General features: G+C 41.8%; 1 protein-coding gene and 1 pseudogene across 1 annotated transcript in view; one reads left to right on the top strand and one right to left on the bottom strand.

The window, feature by feature from the left end:
- ANO4 (anoctamin 4) overlaps positions 1-16,664 on the bottom strand; it is a 395,457-nt gene extending 378,793 nt beyond the window's left edge. The window contains exon 1 of the mRNA XM_042993008.1: positions 16,628-16,664. The gene's annotated coding sequence lies outside the window, so the exon portion shown is untranslated. The remainder of the gene's footprint in view (positions 1-16,627) is intronic.
- LOC102968484 lies at positions 1,167-12,238 on the top strand (annotated as a pseudogene).
- Positions 16,665-18,284: the final 1,620 nt, after the last annotated feature.

Here is an 18,284-nt window from a genome sequence, read left to right as displayed (position 1 = left end):
GCTCAGTCAGTTAAGTGTCTGACTTCAGCTCAGGTCATGATCTTGTGGTCAATGAGTTTGAGCCCCGCGTCAGGTTCTGTGCTGACAGCTCAGAACCTGGAGCCTGCTTCGGATTCTGTGTCTCCCTCTCTCTCTGCCCCTCCCCACTCGCACTGTCTCTCTCGCTCTCAAAAATAAGTAAACATTAAAAAAATTTTTTTTAATGAGGGAAGGATTTGAACAGGCACTCCACAGACCTAGGAAGAGATGCTCCATGTTATTAGTTACCACACAAATACAAAGTAAAAACCACACTAAGGTACCATTTCACACCCACCAGACCAGCAAAATGTACAAGCCAGACACTCTCAGGGGCTGACAAGGATATGGAGCAATGAGGACACGCAGGGCTATTGTGGGGATTGAATGAGTTGACATGAGTGCAGGCACGCAGTAAACTGTGTGACTTAGCCATCAGTCATCATCATCACAGTTGTTGAAATTATGTACAGATGGTCAAAGTGTAAATGGCTATAACCAATTTGGAAACCAATTTGGAAACCAATTTGGAAACCAATTTGGTCTTTAATATAACCGAGCAGGTTTATACCCTATGGTCCAGCAATTCCACTCCTGGGTAGATCCCTAGAGAACCTCCTGCACCTGAACACATACAAAAGCAAATTCAGAAAATTCTTAATAGCCCCAAACTGGAATCACACAAGTGTCTGTAAATGGTGGAATAGAGATAGTAGGTATACTAATATAATGGAATACTACACAGGAGCAGATATGAAGGAACTACTCCTGTCCATAACACAGATGAATCTCCTCCAACTTACCTTCAGGTGGAAAAAGTCTAAAAAAAATATACTGTTTGCTCCAGTTTAAATAAAATTTAATAAAAACAAAACTATGTGTAATGATTGATGCTAGTTATACTTGAATTTTAAGAAATACAACTTTTTAAAAGTTTTTTTAAACTAAACTATGTATAGTTTAGGGATATGAATGTGTAATAAAACTATAAAATAAATCAAGAATATGAAAATTCCCAATTTTAGGAGAATGGTTACCTTTAATATGGGGGAGAGAAAAAAATAGGATAGGGGAGAGGCCACAAGAGCACTGAAAGGCAATATTGATGATCTTTTGTTTAAACCTCGTGGTGGAGCCCTTTCACGAAGATGGTGTCAAAGGCGAAGAAGGAAGCCCCTACCCCTGCCTAAGCCGAAGCCAAAGCAAAGGCTTTGAAGGCCAAGAAAGCAGTGCTGAAAAGCATCCACAGTCATAAAAAAAAAAAAAAAAAAAAAGAGGAAGATCTGCATGTCACCTACATTCCGATGGCCCAAGACACTGCATCTCTGAAGGCAGCCCAGATATCCTCGAAAGAGTGCCCCCAGGAGAAACAAGCTTGACTACTATGCCATCATCAAGTTTCCCCGGACTACCGAGTCAGCCACAAAGAAAATAGAAGACAACAACACTTTTGTGTTCATTGTGTATGTGAAGGCCAACAAGCACCAGATCAAACAGGCTGTGAAGAAGCTCTAGGACATTGACCAAGTGGCCAAGGTCAACACTCTGATCGGGTCCGATGAAGAAAAGAAAGCATATGTTCGACTGGCTCCTGACTATGATGCTTTGGATGTTGCCAACAAAATTGGGATCATCTAAACTGAGTCCAGCTGGCTAAATCTAAGTTTTTTCAACGTAAAAAAAATGATAATAAAAAAATAAGTAATTAAATAAATAAACCTTGTGGTGGATAAACAGGTGTTTGAAACTGTGTCATCCTTTATCTTATGTACACTTTATATTTTATATCTCCTCAAAAATATTTTTAGGTCTACTCAACAATTAATATTTTTAAAAAAGAATTAAAGGAGAAGGAGAGATTACTTCTGACTGGGAGGAACTGGAAAAGTTGGTCATCATGGCCACCAGGATTCTTCTTTCTTATCAGCCTAACTGGTTGATGGCATGGCCTTGGAATTCTGCAGCTGTATCAGGCTCCAAGGTGGGGGAGGGGGGTGGCCACCAGGGATCTACAATCAATTAGAGGCATGTCCTGGTCACAGGTCTCAAAATGTCAATACCCCTGGAGGGTTTCTCACCCATGAATTGAGGTGTTCCTGGCCTAGAGTCACTCCATTATGCCACATGGTCTCCCTCAAATGCCATCTGTGTTTGACACTGAAAGAGATGCAGAGATTTGGGAGTGAAAGAACAGGGGTCAGGTAGAGAGCAAAGAATAGTACACATATTTAAAGAAAACCAAAGAGCATTTGGTTTTGGGCCAAAATGTTAGTTCTAATTTAACCCATTCCTTTTCAATAGAGTCCACGGTGGGGAGAGTATTACAGAGTAAATCATATTGTAAGATCACTTAAATTTGGCTCTAAAATGTGTATTTTTAGAGATAAGCATATCCATGGGCCACCTGGGTGGCTCAGTCGGTTAAGCATCTGACTCTTGATTTTGGCCTCAGATCACGATCCCAGAGTCCTGGGATGCAGCCCCACGTTGGGCTCCATACTGAGTGTGGAGCCTGCTTAAGATTCTCTAGTGCTTGCTCTCTCTCTCTCTCTCTATTTGGATTCTGGACACCCATCAGCACCACTTCCCCTCCTGATGGTCTTAGTGCAGGCTCTGCGCTATGCCCAAGAAACAGAAAAAGTCCCTGACTCAAGGATCTTAGTATTGCACTAGCAACAGTTAAGTTAATGCAACGTCCACCCCTCTTTCCAAAGACAGAGCCTCTTACGCTGTTAACTCTGAGCTCTATAGATCTCCAGTGCCTTTTTATATCTCTATGCCATCACTCCTGCCAGGGCAAAGGAGTCAGATAGGAGCTCGCAGTTCTGGGCCACAAGTCCTCTTTCTCACCTCTTTCAACCCAAGAGCAGATCTGAAGACCTTACTTACACTTAAGGAAAGGGAATACAAGGGAACTGGCAGAAAGTACTTTATAAGACAACCAGAATCATCTTTTCCAAATGGACATAAATGTTTTTAGTTATTCTGCTTTGCCTATTCCGAAAAGGCTATAGGTGATTTTAAGATATAAATTATGGCTATTTAAAGTTCACTCATATAGTGAAAGAATCAAGATTCTAAAATCTTAAGCCAGTAATTTTCAAACTTTAATATGCCCAAGAATAACTAGCGTTCTGTATAAAATACAGATTATTAAGGCCCAAGGTCCAAGAAATCTACACTGGTAGGTGAGTTCCAGGATCCATATGAACAGCACTCCAGGTGATTCTGATGCCAATAGTCTAAGGAGAGCCCTTTTTTTAATATTTATTTTTGATAGAGTGTGAGCAGAGGAGGGGCATAGAGAGAGAGGAGTACAGAGGATCTGAAGCAGACTCCCCACTGACAGCAGCAAGCCCAATCCAATGCAGGGCTTGAATTGATGAACCCATGAGATCATGCCTTGAACCCAAGTCGGATGCTCAACCGACTGAGCCACTCAGGCTCCCCTAAGGTGAGCCCTCTTAAACAAAACTGACTTTGGCCAGAATATTCACTATAACTGAAAGCTGAGCTTTGAGTTTTCTGGTAGTCAAAGCAAAAAGGGGAAACATGGTGCATCATATAACCATCTCTATATTTACTCAGGGAGATAAACATTTTACAAATTCTAAAAGTAATATAACATGTGTTTTTATTACTATCTATGTAAGAAACTGAATTACTTAAAATATGTAAATACCAGCTCCTAAAATTTTGGATAATTTGGCTGAGAAAAAAAAATCTATAAAAATAGTAGTCAATAAAATTCTAAGTTCATTTTACTCCTGGAAATAATATGTTAAGCCAATATCCTATAGCCATTATACTTCTGTCTCTGGCTCAGAAGGCTTCACAAGAGATGGCTTTCATGGTATGTAAGTTCAACAAATTTAATGGAGCCCTATCATAGCACTATGGGGTGGGAAACAAAGAGGTTCTATTAGACATGGGAATTAGAATGTATCATTCTAGAATGTACTTGTACTTTATTCCACAGAACAAAGATTTCCTAGGAGTAATCCACAATCCAGATGGCCTGCCCTTCTATGATAATTCCTTGTATTTGTATATCCCTTTAGAGTTCATACCAAGATTTCCCATATTCCTTTGAACACCACAATAACACTGTATATAAATTTCTAGGAGCCTCACATCACAAATTGGGAAACTAGGCTCAGAGATGCTAAGAGAGTTGCCCAGAGGACAATAGCTGAAAAGGGCAGAGGCAAGAATGAAATCCCAGGGTGTCTTCTTCCATCCTGGTGGGATGACCATACTAGAAACTCTCATTGTTATGGCATAACACCAAAGTAACAATTACATTTTTATTATCTTCATAAATATCCTGTTAATCTTTCTGCATTATTTGTCAAGAGGTCAGATCAATTGTAGGAACCAGCTAGATTACTAGCATTTTTCCTTTGTATAAAACTCACAGCTGCATACTTCTCAGGATATCCTTGCATCTTTGATGAGAAAGGTGAGATTGATAAGGAAGCATAGTTTTGTTATTAAATGAATGCCAGCCAAGAAAATTGATTTCAGAAGTTCTGTGAGAAAGCATGGATGTTCTGTGGGTTTAAAAATGACTGTATGAATAGGTTTCTCTATCTTGTATTTTGGTTGGTTGTTGGTTTCAACAGAGAAGCTATTTGTCACATTGTAAATAGCTACCTAAACAAATGGTTCCTCACACATTAGATGCCATCATAAGCACAGAGATTCAGAACACAACATTTTTAATATGTGCTAATTACTTAAGAGTCAAAGTCTGAGATTTTATAAAAACAGAGTTGTGCCATCAAAATTAATGCTACTCCCACCCACTCCCCCTGAAACATCTAAACATAATGTGAACTCAGTGTGGGGAAACTAAAAATTGAGGGAAACTACAGAATTTCAAGTTACAGAAACATCTATCTCCTGTCATTCAAAGATACTAGTAAAAACTAACTTAAAAGTACAGCATTTACTACTCAAAGCTGTAACAAACCAAACAAAGTAATTTGATTCAATGAATGCATTGAGGATCTATGATGCCCAGGCCCTGCGTTAAAAATACATGGAAAGGGGCGCCTGGGTGGTGCAGTCGGTTAAGCGTCCGACTTCAGCCAGGTCACGATCTCGCGGTCCATGAGTTCGAGCCCTGCGTCAGGCTCTGGGCTGATGGCTCGGAGCCTGGAGCCTGTTTCCGATTCTGTGTCTCCCTCTCTCTCTCTGCCCCTCCCCCGTTCATGCTCTGTCTCTCTCTGTCCCAAAAATAAATTAAAAACGTTGAAAAAAAAATTTAAAAAAAAATACATGGAAAATGGAGCGCCTGGGTAGCTCAGTTGGTTGAGCATCCAACTTGAGCTCAGGTCATGATCTCACGGTTTGTGAGTCCAAGCCCCGCATCAAGACTTCGGATCCTTTGTCCTCCTCTCTCTGCCCCTCCCCTGCTTGCACATGCCCGTGTGTGTGTGCTTGCTCTAAGATAACAAACGTTTTAAAAAATGTACTGAAAATACAGGAATAAAATGAAGTTCCTGATTGAGGGGCACTGCAAGACCCAGGAGAGGGATGGATATGTAAGCCCGTAAGTTAAAATGCAGCATGATGAGAGCTGAAATAAATGTAAAATGTACAAGGTCAGAGTCCTAACATTTTCCATGGGTTTCAAAGAATCTGTCATCTCCATAACCTTCATTCCACCCACCATGTGAAATATGTGTATTACAAAGCATTAAGAACTTGTCTCTTTTCCCTCTGGTTGGTTTTGACCTTATTTTCTGCTGAGCTAGTGGAGAGAAAGGCTCTTATTTATTTAGTTAGTTAGTTATTTAGTTATTTATTTATTTTGAGAGAGACAGAGAGATTGAGCAAGGGAGGGGCAGAGAGGAAGGGAGAGGGAGGGAGAGAGAGAATCCCAAGCAGGCTCCACACTGTCAGTGCAAACCCTGATGCAGGGCTGGAACTCACAAACTGAGATTGTGACCTGAACCAAAACCAAGAGTTGAACGCTTAACTGACTGAGCCACCCAGGAGCCCCCGGGAAGACTCTTAGGTGAGCACTGTGTGTACTAAGACTCATCTTCCATTGCTGTGATTCCACCTGGTCTCAAGCAGCATAGGTTCTGGAATTCCTCAAATCTTACCTGAATACCTCTTCCTACTATTTTGTTAAACAACTTTATTATATTAATTAACTCAAAATTCCAGCATAAAAATGGTATTCCTGGGCAGCGTAATATGCAATTCAGTGCAGCATTATCAGACCAGAACTTAGATGTAAGATCCTCTGGCAAATCTGTTGTAGAACTGATATTTAGAAACTTAGAGCCTGACTCAAAATCCAAACCTAGCAGTCCCCCTCCAGAGTCTACTTTGCGGTTTCATCCAGGATATCAATAAAATGTTTCATTCCTTCCATTGTTAGAAAAACAAGGTTTTGCCACATTTTCATTCCTTCTCAGTACATCTAAGTAAATAAAGCGATTCGACATTTTTACTCACTTTAACTGATGTCTTTCTCAGGCAGCTTTCTCCTTGTAAATCCTAATAGCTAGAATGACCATATAATCAAGCAAGCAATACCATTAACTCACCTATAATCACCATGGCTGCTGGACTCACCTCTTGTCATCCTCAATAAGGGTGTGACCAATATTATTAACTTTCACTTTATATATTACCAGCACTATTACTTCCAGAACACATGCTTGATTGAACGATGCACTGAGGAAGCATATGAACAAAAATGGTCACCTGGTAATTAGCCCAGCTGTCCATGAGTATCAGGTGGCCTTCCATAGTTTAGAAGTAGTCTACAGCTAAACATATTAGGTCTCCTTAGAGGCCACTCTTACCCAAATATGGTCCCCGCCCTGTGTTTTCTCCTTGAGATGTTAACAGGTGGTCCTCAGTTTAGGAAAGAGGTAGTTACTAGGCCTTTTGTTTAGAACTCAGAAAGGAAGCTTGCCGTGTGACTAAAGAGTATGTATGCCTCTCATATGGTCAGGGTGAAACACCAATCCTGGCCCATGCTCAATAAATGTGGGGTAGACTGGTGAATGAATGGAAGAAGTGGGGTTATTATAAGTCATGGTAAAATTCAAGGCCAATTCACAAAAGCCCACATGACTAAAATAAAGCACTGAAACCCACGAACCGAGGATGAATCATGCTGGGTGCACCAGGAGTTGCTCCTGTACCAGGGCTGGAGGGGGCACAGGAGCCATCTGTTTAGAAAGGAAGAAAGACCAGAGAGGTCAGGAAACTCATTCAGAGTCACACAGCCAGGCTCCCAACTAGCACCCTGTATTAAGAGAGGAGCAGCAATTTGAGGGAAAACATGGTGCCATCAGGTAGGTATTAGCGGTTAGACTTGGACAGGCAACTACTTCCCATCTCGGTTCCTGGTGTCCATGGCTGCAAAATAAGGAGAACAACTCCAAATGCTGATGGCTGACGTCAATGTGGTCAGTGTCATGAGTGCATGGAAGACACCTGACACAGAACCTGGTACACAATAGGTACCAAATAAATATTAGCAACTTATCTCCCACCTAAACATCACCAATGGCCTTCTTCAAAGCCCAAAGAAACTCTGCATTCCCTTGGGAACAAGATTTTGTGTCACGTAGGGACAGAGGCAATGGCAGAACAGTATAAAGAAATACATGGCAATGACAAACCCCAAATTCAGAATAGCGGTTGCTTCTGGGAAGAAAGGAAAGGAACATGAGGGCTTCAAATGTAGCAGCAATATTGAGGTCTTCAGATAAGTGGCAGGTGTGTTTCATATTTTAATGCATTTTCTCATATCTGGAATATTTCATAATAAAGTATTTAAATAAAAGCAAGACAAAAATCCTTGAAGAAATGGCACATGGGACCACAAAGTCTTCATAAGGGGGCAGAAAAGGGAACACTTTGGGAATATGGGGCAGTGTCCCATGAGAGAGGTCCTGAAAAACGGCAGGATGCTGGGGTGGTCCCTGGGCAAATGAGCTCAAGAAAAGCACATCACAACTTTGACCTCCATCACAGTTTCATCTGGCCCTCCTAAGAAATGTACAGAGAGACAGAAAACATTGTTTATATTTACATTTCCTTTCAAGCGTCAGGTATGAAATGTAAGTGCCTTTTGTCCAGGGACAAAAGAAAAAAAACCCTAGCCACAGTGAAGTGGTCACATGTCCTCATCGAGTCAGCTCAGCCACACTGACCACAAACCTTAGGTAGGCTCTGCCCAGCCCCTCCTGGTAGCCCTAAAAGATGTGGGAAAGAGAAGAAGCAGGGGAGAAAAACAACTGAGCCAAGACAGAGGAATCCATTATGAACTCATTCTCTCCTCATTCTGGTCTCAGCCAAATTTTAAAAAGCTCTTAAATTAGTCTGTTCTTAATTTGACAAAGATATATGCATTTCACAAAGCGGGCAGTAGGTTCTCAAATACATAGAATGAAAGCAGTACCCCCACTGCATACAGATGCCCACGTTTGGAGAGACTGAGGACTAGTAAGACCCAGTGGAAAGAAGAGATCTGTTGTCCAAAGACTTAACATGCTCCAATGTCTCTGAGCAAAAACACCCTCGTTAAGAGGTGCCTGGGTGGCTCAATTGGTTAAGCATGCAACTTCAATTCAGGTCATGATATCACAGTACGTAGGTCCAAGCCCCACTTCGGGCTCAGTGCTGATAGCTCAGAGCCTGGAGCCTGCTTCAGATTCTGTTGTCTCTCTCTGCCCTTCACCTGCTCATGCTCTGTCTCTCTCTCAAAAATAAGTGAACATTAAAGAAAATTTTTAAAAAACACCCTCTTTAAGTTTCCCCATCCTCAAGAGAGTATACTAATATCTAATTATAGTAAGTTGAATAGTGCCCCCTAAAATATACGTTTACCTAGAACCTCAGAATGTGACCTTACTTGGAATAAAGGTCTTTGCAGATATGATGAGGGTAAGGATCTTGAGATGAACTCATCCTGGATTAGAATGGACCCTAAATCCAATGACAGCTGTCCTTATAAGAGATGGGGAAGGGGAAGACACACCCAGAGAAGGTCATTTGCAGCCAGAGACTGGAGTAATGCTGTCACAAACAAAGGGGAGTCACCAGAAGCTGGAAGAGGAAAGAAAAGTTCTTCCCTAGAGTTTCTGGACAGAGTCCAGTCCTACTGATATATTGATTTCAATTTTCCGGCCTCCAGAATTGTGAGAGAACAAATTTCTGTTATTTTATGCCATTAAGTTTGTGGCAATTTGTTGCAGCAATTCTAGGAAACTAATATATGCCTTACAGTGTCAATGTGAACATCAAAAAAGAGCATGCATGTGAAAGCACGTGGTGAACTACTTACAGGGATAGAAGTGGTAGCTGTCATGAGTCACAAAATTACAAGAGTAACTTATCTGTGAGGAAACAAATTCTTGACCTGCCCCTAAGGGCACATACCCTATAGCTCTCTCCAGATAGGACTGTTAGAATGCTGGCATCTTCCTCCTTGTCTTGCCATCTCCAGACCCACTCGCTCCACTTGTATGGTGTGCCTTTGAGGAGGACTCAAGTGTCAGCTGGTAAAGAAGGGCCCATCTGCTCTCAGACACTGACCACATGGCAAGTATCGCACTCTGAGGTCACCATCTGCACTAACAACTCACCTCCAAGTACAGTTCAATGTCAACCTGCCTCTAATCCTGAATGAGCCAGGAACAAGGGCAAGTGACTCTGGGGCCAGGGTCTTTCCACAAACAGAGAAGTTCTGGGACATAGAATTTCAGAGCAGATGAACTCCAGGCTGAAAAAGGAAGGGTCCAAGGCAAGGCCCTCAACCATCAATCTCAGATCCATAAAAGCCTCATCTAGGACATTCCCAGGTATAATGTGATCTGAGGACTCTTGGGTGTTTTGTTATTTTCCTTTATACGAAAATCCATAGTCCTTGAGGGAGTGGAAAATAGATATGCACTGATTGAAGTACATGGACAGTGCAAAAGAGCAAAAAAAGTAAGATCCTAGATGGATAAAGACACACAGGGAAGGAAAAAGTGTGGCATAAACCATAAAGAAAAAGGAATGGAAGAGAAAGGTGAGATGGTCCTCTTTGATGAATTTACGGTAATTTTCAACTTCACAATATGCTTGTATAAAAGCTGGTACTGTTCCCATTTCATAAATGAGAACAAAGAACAGGGGGCAGGTTAGTGATCTGTGTTCAGAGAATAGACATCTACTTATCAGGAATTAATGGAGTAGACTCGGTGGTCTTCAATGGCTTCTTTCAATTCTGAAATTCACCTTCCTCACATGCAAAGTTTGCAGTGATCCCATCCTCCATAAGCTCAAGGTTCTTGGCATACCACACTCAAGGCCCTCACAATCAGGCTTACCTTCATAGCTAAACCAGGGAAAGAAGAGTATAGGAGTAATCAGAGATAAGATTGAAAACAGACAGGCAGAGGCCCAATCATGAAGGGTTAAAGAGATTGAACTTTATTCTCTAGATGACTGGGAACCACAAAAGTTACAAATGGAGTGATATAACCAAAATCTGCACTTTAGAAAGATTAAGGCAACAGCTATGTGAGAATGGACTGGAGAGACTCCAAGGAAGACCAGGGACTAAATATGGTCCAGACAAAGGTAACAAGGTTTGGGCCCAGGCAGGGAGAGTGGGGATGAGGAGGAGACAGACTCAGCAAGACTTACCACCTGAATGTGGGTAACAGGACAGAGCAAAGAACCTAGGATTAGTCTAGTTTTCTGGCTTAGACAACTGAGAGCATTCAACAAGATAGAAAATACAGAAAGGATGGATAAGAATTTGGGGCAAAAAGATGGTTTTTGGTTAACCTGAGTTATGGTGCTGTGTGACATCTATATGGATGTGTCAAGAAAGAAGTCAGAAAGGGTCAGGTGAGAGATTTGAGCCTAAAATACAGACTTCAGATGAAATAGGAATTGTGGCTACAGACCAGGAAGGGCAAATGGAGCAAAAAAGGAGGCAAAGGGCAGACTCTTGGTGTAGACTGTCTTTTAAGGGACATACAGAGGAGAAGGTCTAGTGATGGACAGAGAAGTAGAACAGAACTCATGGCTAATGAGCTTTAAGGAGGAGATCTCCCAAGAGTTGAAATATCCCACAGAGAGAGGAGGAAAGATAAGTATGGGAAAGTATCTACTGGGTTTAACAATTAGGTGGTCACTGACGACCTGAGAATATATCCCATGCAGGGGTAAGGGGAGATGACAGGTACAGAGTTAAGTAATAAGAGGTTAAAAAAGAAAGGGGAGGGAGGAGAAGGAGTTCTATTTTCTCTTGGATGAAGTTTGGCTGGGACACTGGGCAGTAGCTAGAGGGGATTCAAGTTTTGAGTTCAGTTTTGCTTATTTTGTTGGGTTTTTTAAATTTATTTTTGTTATAGATTGAGAATTGAGTTTTGTCTTTGTTTATAAGATGTATAATGAATGAATGTATATTCTCACTGTAAAGAAGGGGAACTAAGAAAGTAAAGTACCTGAAAAGGCCAAAGGGACAGAACCCAGTATTATAAAGAGCAGCCACGAAACAAAGAAGGGGTGTGAGGGAAGGAGGTGATGAGAGAGGAGTGTATTCCAATGAATCATAACAATTTATGTAATAATGGTCTCTTCTAGAAGCTTCAGAGGGGTCAGGGACCCTACATTTTCATTTTACTTGACACAATGGCAGGCGCATAGGGGATGCTCAATAATTATTAGATGAATTAAGCACCAGAGTTATGGTCATGAAAATAGCAGTAATTAGGTGCCAGCCCTTTCTAAGAACCTTCAAGTTGATTGACTTTCTGAATCCTTACAAAAACACAATGATGATGGTATTATCATCATCCCTACTTTATTTTTAAATATCCAGACCAGGTAAGTAAGACCAAATTGAAAATTCAGATTTTTTTTTTTTGGCTACTATTCTGTTTTAGTCAAATGGTGAAAATATTTCTAAGTAGTACAACTGAATTTACACAGCGATTTTTTTCCCCTCAAGATGCAAGACAGACTTAAAAAAAAGAAATCAAATGTTGGGTGGAGTGAAAAGAGGTATCACCTAACTGCTCTCCTGCCCCCTTGTTAAGTTTTGGGCCTCCTGGTCAATTCCTATTCCATCACTAAACCACATTATAAAATAATTTTCTTGCACAAATTAAAGTGACACCTTCAGTTTCATCCTGAATCTTCAACTCAAAAGGATTAGCTACAATAGCCTTTACTATGTTGAAAATTCAAAGCTATGAGTACAAACCATAACATTTCTTGAAAAAAAAAACCATGAGGGGTGGTAAGGTCCTGAACAGTCTTGACAATGACTGTTTTGGGTTTCTGGATTTGCAAAGACAACAAAAGCAAAAACAAGTGGGACTACATCAAATTAAAAGCTTCTGCACAAAGAAAGCCATCAACAAAATGAAAAGGCAATCTACAGAATACATGTAACAAATTCTTATGTCATACACCTTAAACTAATGCAATGTTATACATCAATTATATCCCAATAAAACTGGGAGAGAAAAGCTAGCAGTACAGATGGATAATGTAAAATACCCAAAATCACTTAGATGGAACTTTCGAATCTTTGTGGTTGCATTTTATTTAGTAAGGAAATGGTATCTAAGGCTTCATAAAATGGTAACAGTAGTACTAATGACACTTGAAACCCTGACTTGGGATTAAGTGGGGAAAACTACCCTATTTCTTTTCATGCTGTGCCACTCAGACTCCTCTTAGCAAACTGCCATTCTAGGACCAAATGATCCTCTGATAAAAGAGTTATAGATTAAAATAATAAAAGATTTGTCCTCTGTCACACTTTCCCCAGAAAGGGGAAAATGGTTAAATGTTAAGGTTTCAAAAGACTTCTCTGCATAGGGAAGGGAGGTACATCAGCTGCAAAATCAGCAAATTTGAGAGCAGGCAAGAGCAAAGTGAGCGTTCAAACAGCCAAGAAAACAAATCATTGTGTTGAGCAGGTGCCAATAAACTGGGAAGAAATTTAAGGTTAGGTCTATTAATTGTAATTAGATGAAGATGATCAAGGACGCTTGTAATCCAAGTATTATGATTGTTATAAAGAGTTTTAAATTAAGGATTAGGGATACAGCCTTAGCTTAAGGACAGAACTAAGACTTTAATAACCAAACCATTTAATTTGACAAATACTGATCGACAATTATGTATCTCTTACTGTCCAAGGCATAGGGATTCAAATCAGACATTTTCCCCTCATGCATGGCTCAGGGTGAGGATATACACTCAACTAGAAGTCACTGTGGTTAACTGTCTGAATAGGGCACTATGGGAAAATAGAGGAAGGAGCATGGGGTAGCCCTCACAGAGAAGTGGTATTTGATCCAGATTTTAAATTTTATCAGGGAGAAAAGAAGGAAGAACAGGGCACTCCAGGTAAGAGTTCAGCATAAAAAGGCGGGAAGACCTTACAGTACACCAGCAGGGCTGGAACACAGGATCTTTGGCGGCAACACAGCCAAGAAGATAGGCCAGGCAAGAGCATGAGAGTCTTAAACCCCATACTCTAAAGTTCAGACTCAAATTATCGGTGGTCCCTGACCGTCGATACTTTGCATTTTTTAAATTTATTGTTACAATAAATTTATCATTAGAAACATTTAGTATATTCATAATTTTGTGCAACCATACTATCCAGTTCCAGAACTCTCAGCCTTCCAAAAGGAAACCCTATATACATTAAGGAATCACTCCTCATTTTCCCCTTCCCCGCAGTCCCTGACAACCACTAATCGTCTTTTTGTCCCTATATATTTGCCTATTCTGAATATTTCACATAAATGGCATCATAAAATATATGGCCTCTTGTGTTCAGCTTCTTTTGTTTTTAGCACAATGTTTTCAAGGCTCATCTATGTTGTAGCATATATCAGTACTTAATTATTTTTTATGGCTGAATAATGTTCCATTGTATGAGTATACCATATTTTGCTTATCCATCAGTAAATTGATATTTGGACTGTTTACACCTTTTGGCTGTTGTGAATATTTTGCTATGAGCATTGGTGTACAAGTTTTTGTTTGAACACCAGTTTTCAATTTTGGATATGTACCTAGGAGTGGAATTGCTGGGTTATATGATAATTCCATGTTCCACTTACTGTAGAAATACCAAATCTGGGGCGCCTGGGTGGCTCAGTCGGTTAAGCGTCCGACTTCGGCTCAGGTCATGATCTCGCGGTTCGTGAGTTCAAGCCCCGCGTCAGGCTCTGTGCTGACAGCTCAGAGCCTGGAGCCTGTTTCAGATTCTGTGTCTCCCTCTCTCTCTCTGACCCTCCCCCATTCATGCTCTGTCTCTGTCTCAAAAATAAATAAACGTTAAAAAAAATTAAAAAAAAAAAAAAAAAAAGAAATACCAAATCCACTGATGGTTTTCAAGTCAAGTAATGGAATGTTGGGATCAATGTTTTAGCCAATGATAACCAGTAGCTGGGGAAAGAGAACAGATTGAGAAGAGAGTCAAGGCCAGGAGGCCATCCAGGAGGCTACTGTCCCAGTCAAGAGAGAGCTTCAATCCATGGCAAGGAAAGTGACAAGAGTGAAGAGAAAAGGGTAGATTTGAGGTACATTTCTGAGGCAGAATGAGCAAGAATTAATTAATGAACAATATGGGAAAGAATGGAAGAAGTTTTGTTCATAGTGCTATGTCAGATCATGGACTATGTGTTGACAATTCACCTCCCTGGACTGATGCTGTGCTTCAAAGAGGAGTCCTGTCTTTAGTGACTCCTACATCCCTGGTGCTTAACAGGGAACCTGGTCCATAAGTGATCCAAGAACAATACTGTGTCTGATTGAATAATGATGCCTGCATTATTATTCATGAAAGAACAACTGGCAGATCATGACTGTAAATGAGGGGTTAAAGAGGACTTTTTACTCTTTGAGAAACAGGATGGAGAGTGATGAATTTTGTTGAAACAGGAAGTGGTTTAGACAGGTGTTTGTGGAAACATGAAGGTAAAGATGTCCAGTAGACAGCAAGAAATTCAGAATGAAGTCTCAGGAAAAATTGGAGACAAAAGACAGTATTTCAACATACACTATTGGCAGCTTTACTCATTAGAATCTCTCATTGAGATATCTAATTTCATAAATCAGCTCAAAATACCATAATACAATAGCATAAATATCTTCCTAGGAAGAACTGGGGAAAATGAGCAAAAACAGTGGTGTGCATTGTAGATTAATCTCAGTTATGCCCACAGCTAGGACTCAGCCCCAGGCACATTTCATGTTGGCAGAACATGCAATCTTCAAGCATCTACTTTCTTAAGGTGGCACTGGAAAGGAGGAGCTTCTACAAGGAAGTTTAGGTAAAAGGAGGACAAAATAACCAGGGTATGAGGAGGACAGCATGGTGTCTCTCTCAAATATCGCTAGCTCAGCCCCATGGACTCAGATCTAAGACCTACTTGAGAAAAAAAGCCTCCTTTGAGTCAAGGAAACAATGTGTGTGAGATAAACTGTGATAAATGGTGTCATTGGCTCTAATTCTTTACCCTTCCCTAAGTCCACATCCTTTTGCTATGTAACTTTGCAGTGCCTCCCAATGACAGACATTCTGCCCCATCCTTAACTGGGCTCAGCCATTTAGCAGGGTTTGGTCAATGGGATATGAGCAAGTATGTTGCCAGCATAAGCTTGCCTGCAAAGCTTTCTCTTGCATGACTGCATTCCAGGGCTAACCTACTGGAGGATAAAATACTTGAGGAGCAGAACAGAATCATCCAGCTGATCCAGCTCAGGCCAGCCTGGATCAGCCAATAGCCCTTCAAGACACTGAATGAGGCCCACCCAGATCAACCGAGCCACCTAATCCCAGATGCACAAGTAAATGCTTAGCATCATATGCCACTGAAGTTTTACAGTTGCTTGATATACAGTTGCTGTATATACAGATATACAGTTGCTTGATATACATTACCATACATGGTAATGGTCAACTGAAACAAGATTCTTTGCCACAGTTCTTTGTTGACTCAACACTGTTGGAAACTTTCAGGGAACATAGAGCCCCTCTGAGGCATCCAGCTTTGAGACAGTCCCCTTGCCACAGGCATCATACAGGATTGAAGGTACATTATTAACCAGTCTTCAGAAAGAAATAATTTCTTTGTACAATAGACCTCACACATACCCCAGAAAAAAAATTTCCTACACTCCCTATATTGTTTCAGAAGGATTCAAGATAATAATGTTGTTCAATGTAGAAGTTGTAACTCATTAGTAGGCAATAACATCACTTTCATGGATATTGATGAGCACTTTTTGGGGGATGAATGGAATGAAAAACACCTGAGCTTATGACAAATAATAAGGCTAAGTATTTTCTGTAACATTTTTCACAGGAGATGGGGGTAGGGGGAGATCACAATACAAAAGTATTTCTCACTTTAGGGAAGAGTAAAAAAAAAAAAGCCACAAGTTCAAAGAAAGTAGCTGAATAGCATTTTACAACCCATCAAACTCTACATCCAAGCACACCCCAGAAGAAGTGAGGAGCCAGGTAAGAGAAGAAAGAAAAGGGGCACCTGGGTGGCTCAGTTGGTTAAGTGTCAGACTTCAGCTCAGATCATGATCTCACCCTTGGTGAGTTCAGCCACGCATCCGCTCTGCGCTGACAGCTCAGAGCCTGGAGCCCACTTCAGATTGTCTCCCTCTCTCTGCCCTCCTCCTGCTCACACACTCTGTGTGTCTCTGTCAAATATAAATAAACATTTTTAAAATTTTTAAAAAGAGAGAAGAGAAGGAATCAATGGGCCAGAGTAATTAAGAGCAGCTTTCACTCACGTTTTAGGATTTTAAACACTTTTGTCTACCGTACCTCATTTGAGTCTCATAAGAGCACCGTTGCACAGATGAAGTCAAGGCTCAAAGAGGTCAAGCCCTTCGTGGGAAGGTAGGTCATACGTGACAGCGTGGGAGAGAAGCCAGGTCTTTGGTCTCCATATTCCCGCTATAATCTCCACCAGTTCCAACGCATCCTGGAGATGGCGCTCAACCTGCTGCCACAGAGACTGCACCCGTTTCCAAAATCTAAAGTAAACACCCTCTTGATAGACTTCCTAGTAAGGTTTCGGTTTTGTTTGTTTGGGGCCAGTAGGCGCAGCACCCGCTGCAGAAGCTGGGATCCAACTGCGCCGCCAGGTGGCCGGGCTCGCCCTCGGTGGCCCTCCAGGGTGCGCTGCGCTCGGGCGCCCGCCTCCGCCGCCACCGCCGCTGCCGCCGCCGCCGCCGCCTCCGCCTCCGCCTCCGCCTCCCCCGCGGAGCCCTCGGCGCCGCCCACGCCACGCTTCCCCGCAGCCAGCCCGCCGCAGCCACTACCGAGTCCCCGAGCCCCCGATGTCGCCCACGCTGCCTGAACACGGGCTAGCGCTGCGCTGCACCCGGCCAGCACCGCCCGCGAGAAATCCCTAATTAGTGTTTTTTTTTTTTCTTTCACTGAGCTAACCAAATGTTATTTGTGTGATTCTTTAATATCTGTTGCATCCACTAGCCTGTATCACTATCATTCCATAAAGAAAGGGGCCCTATCTGGGTTCAGCACAGTATACCCAGCACCTGATGCAGTGCTTGGCACGTGGTAGGCACTCGATGAACAACTGTTGAATAAATGAACATGAATCACTGCTTCTGATGAGAAAAGAACAGCCAACTCTCCCAGTCTCCAATTACAACCTTAAGTCAGCTGAGTCATTTTCCCGAAAAAGACAAAAACTGTACAAAGTTTCCAAACATATACCCTCATAACAAGGTGAACTCATAACAAAGTGAATCTGAATCCAGGTGCTCAGAAAACCTGCCCAGATGCTCGACGTCTTTAAACACAGAACTGAGCCCTGACCCCTCTACCTGGGTCTTGGCTTTTAAAATGATTTACAAGTCTCCCTGTGTCCACAAACTTGCTGGATGAACTCTGATGAGCCATATCTCAAAACTCCTAACCGACTTCAACTCAGCACTCAAACAAGTAGCCAGTTATCTCCTCCCCTTCCCCACCAAGGTCTGAGGAGACTTACCCTTCCCGGGGCTTGAGAGTTCCAGGGTTCCTCCACCTCGCCTTCCCATTTATATCCTCTTCCCAACTTCATTTCAACTAGCCAACGTGGTGGATGCTAGCCTACGCCATGTCACTCTCCCAGCTGCTGCCAGTGTTAGTGCTATATGGCTCTCAGCTGTGTCTCCCTCTGGGCCTTGCCCTCAAAGAGAATTTCTCCAGGTCATTCCCCGCCTTCCCTGTA

The sequence above is a fragment of the Panthera tigris genome, chromosome B4 (assembly GCF_018350195.1).
Source record: "Panthera tigris isolate Pti1 chromosome B4, P.tigris_Pti1_mat1.1, whole genome shotgun sequence".
Classification (NCBI taxonomy): Eukaryota; Metazoa; Chordata; class Mammalia; order Carnivora; family Felidae; genus Panthera; species Panthera tigris.
The sequence above is the reverse complement of the archived record's forward strand: the minus strand, read 5'-3'. Positions and strand labels throughout refer to the sequence as shown.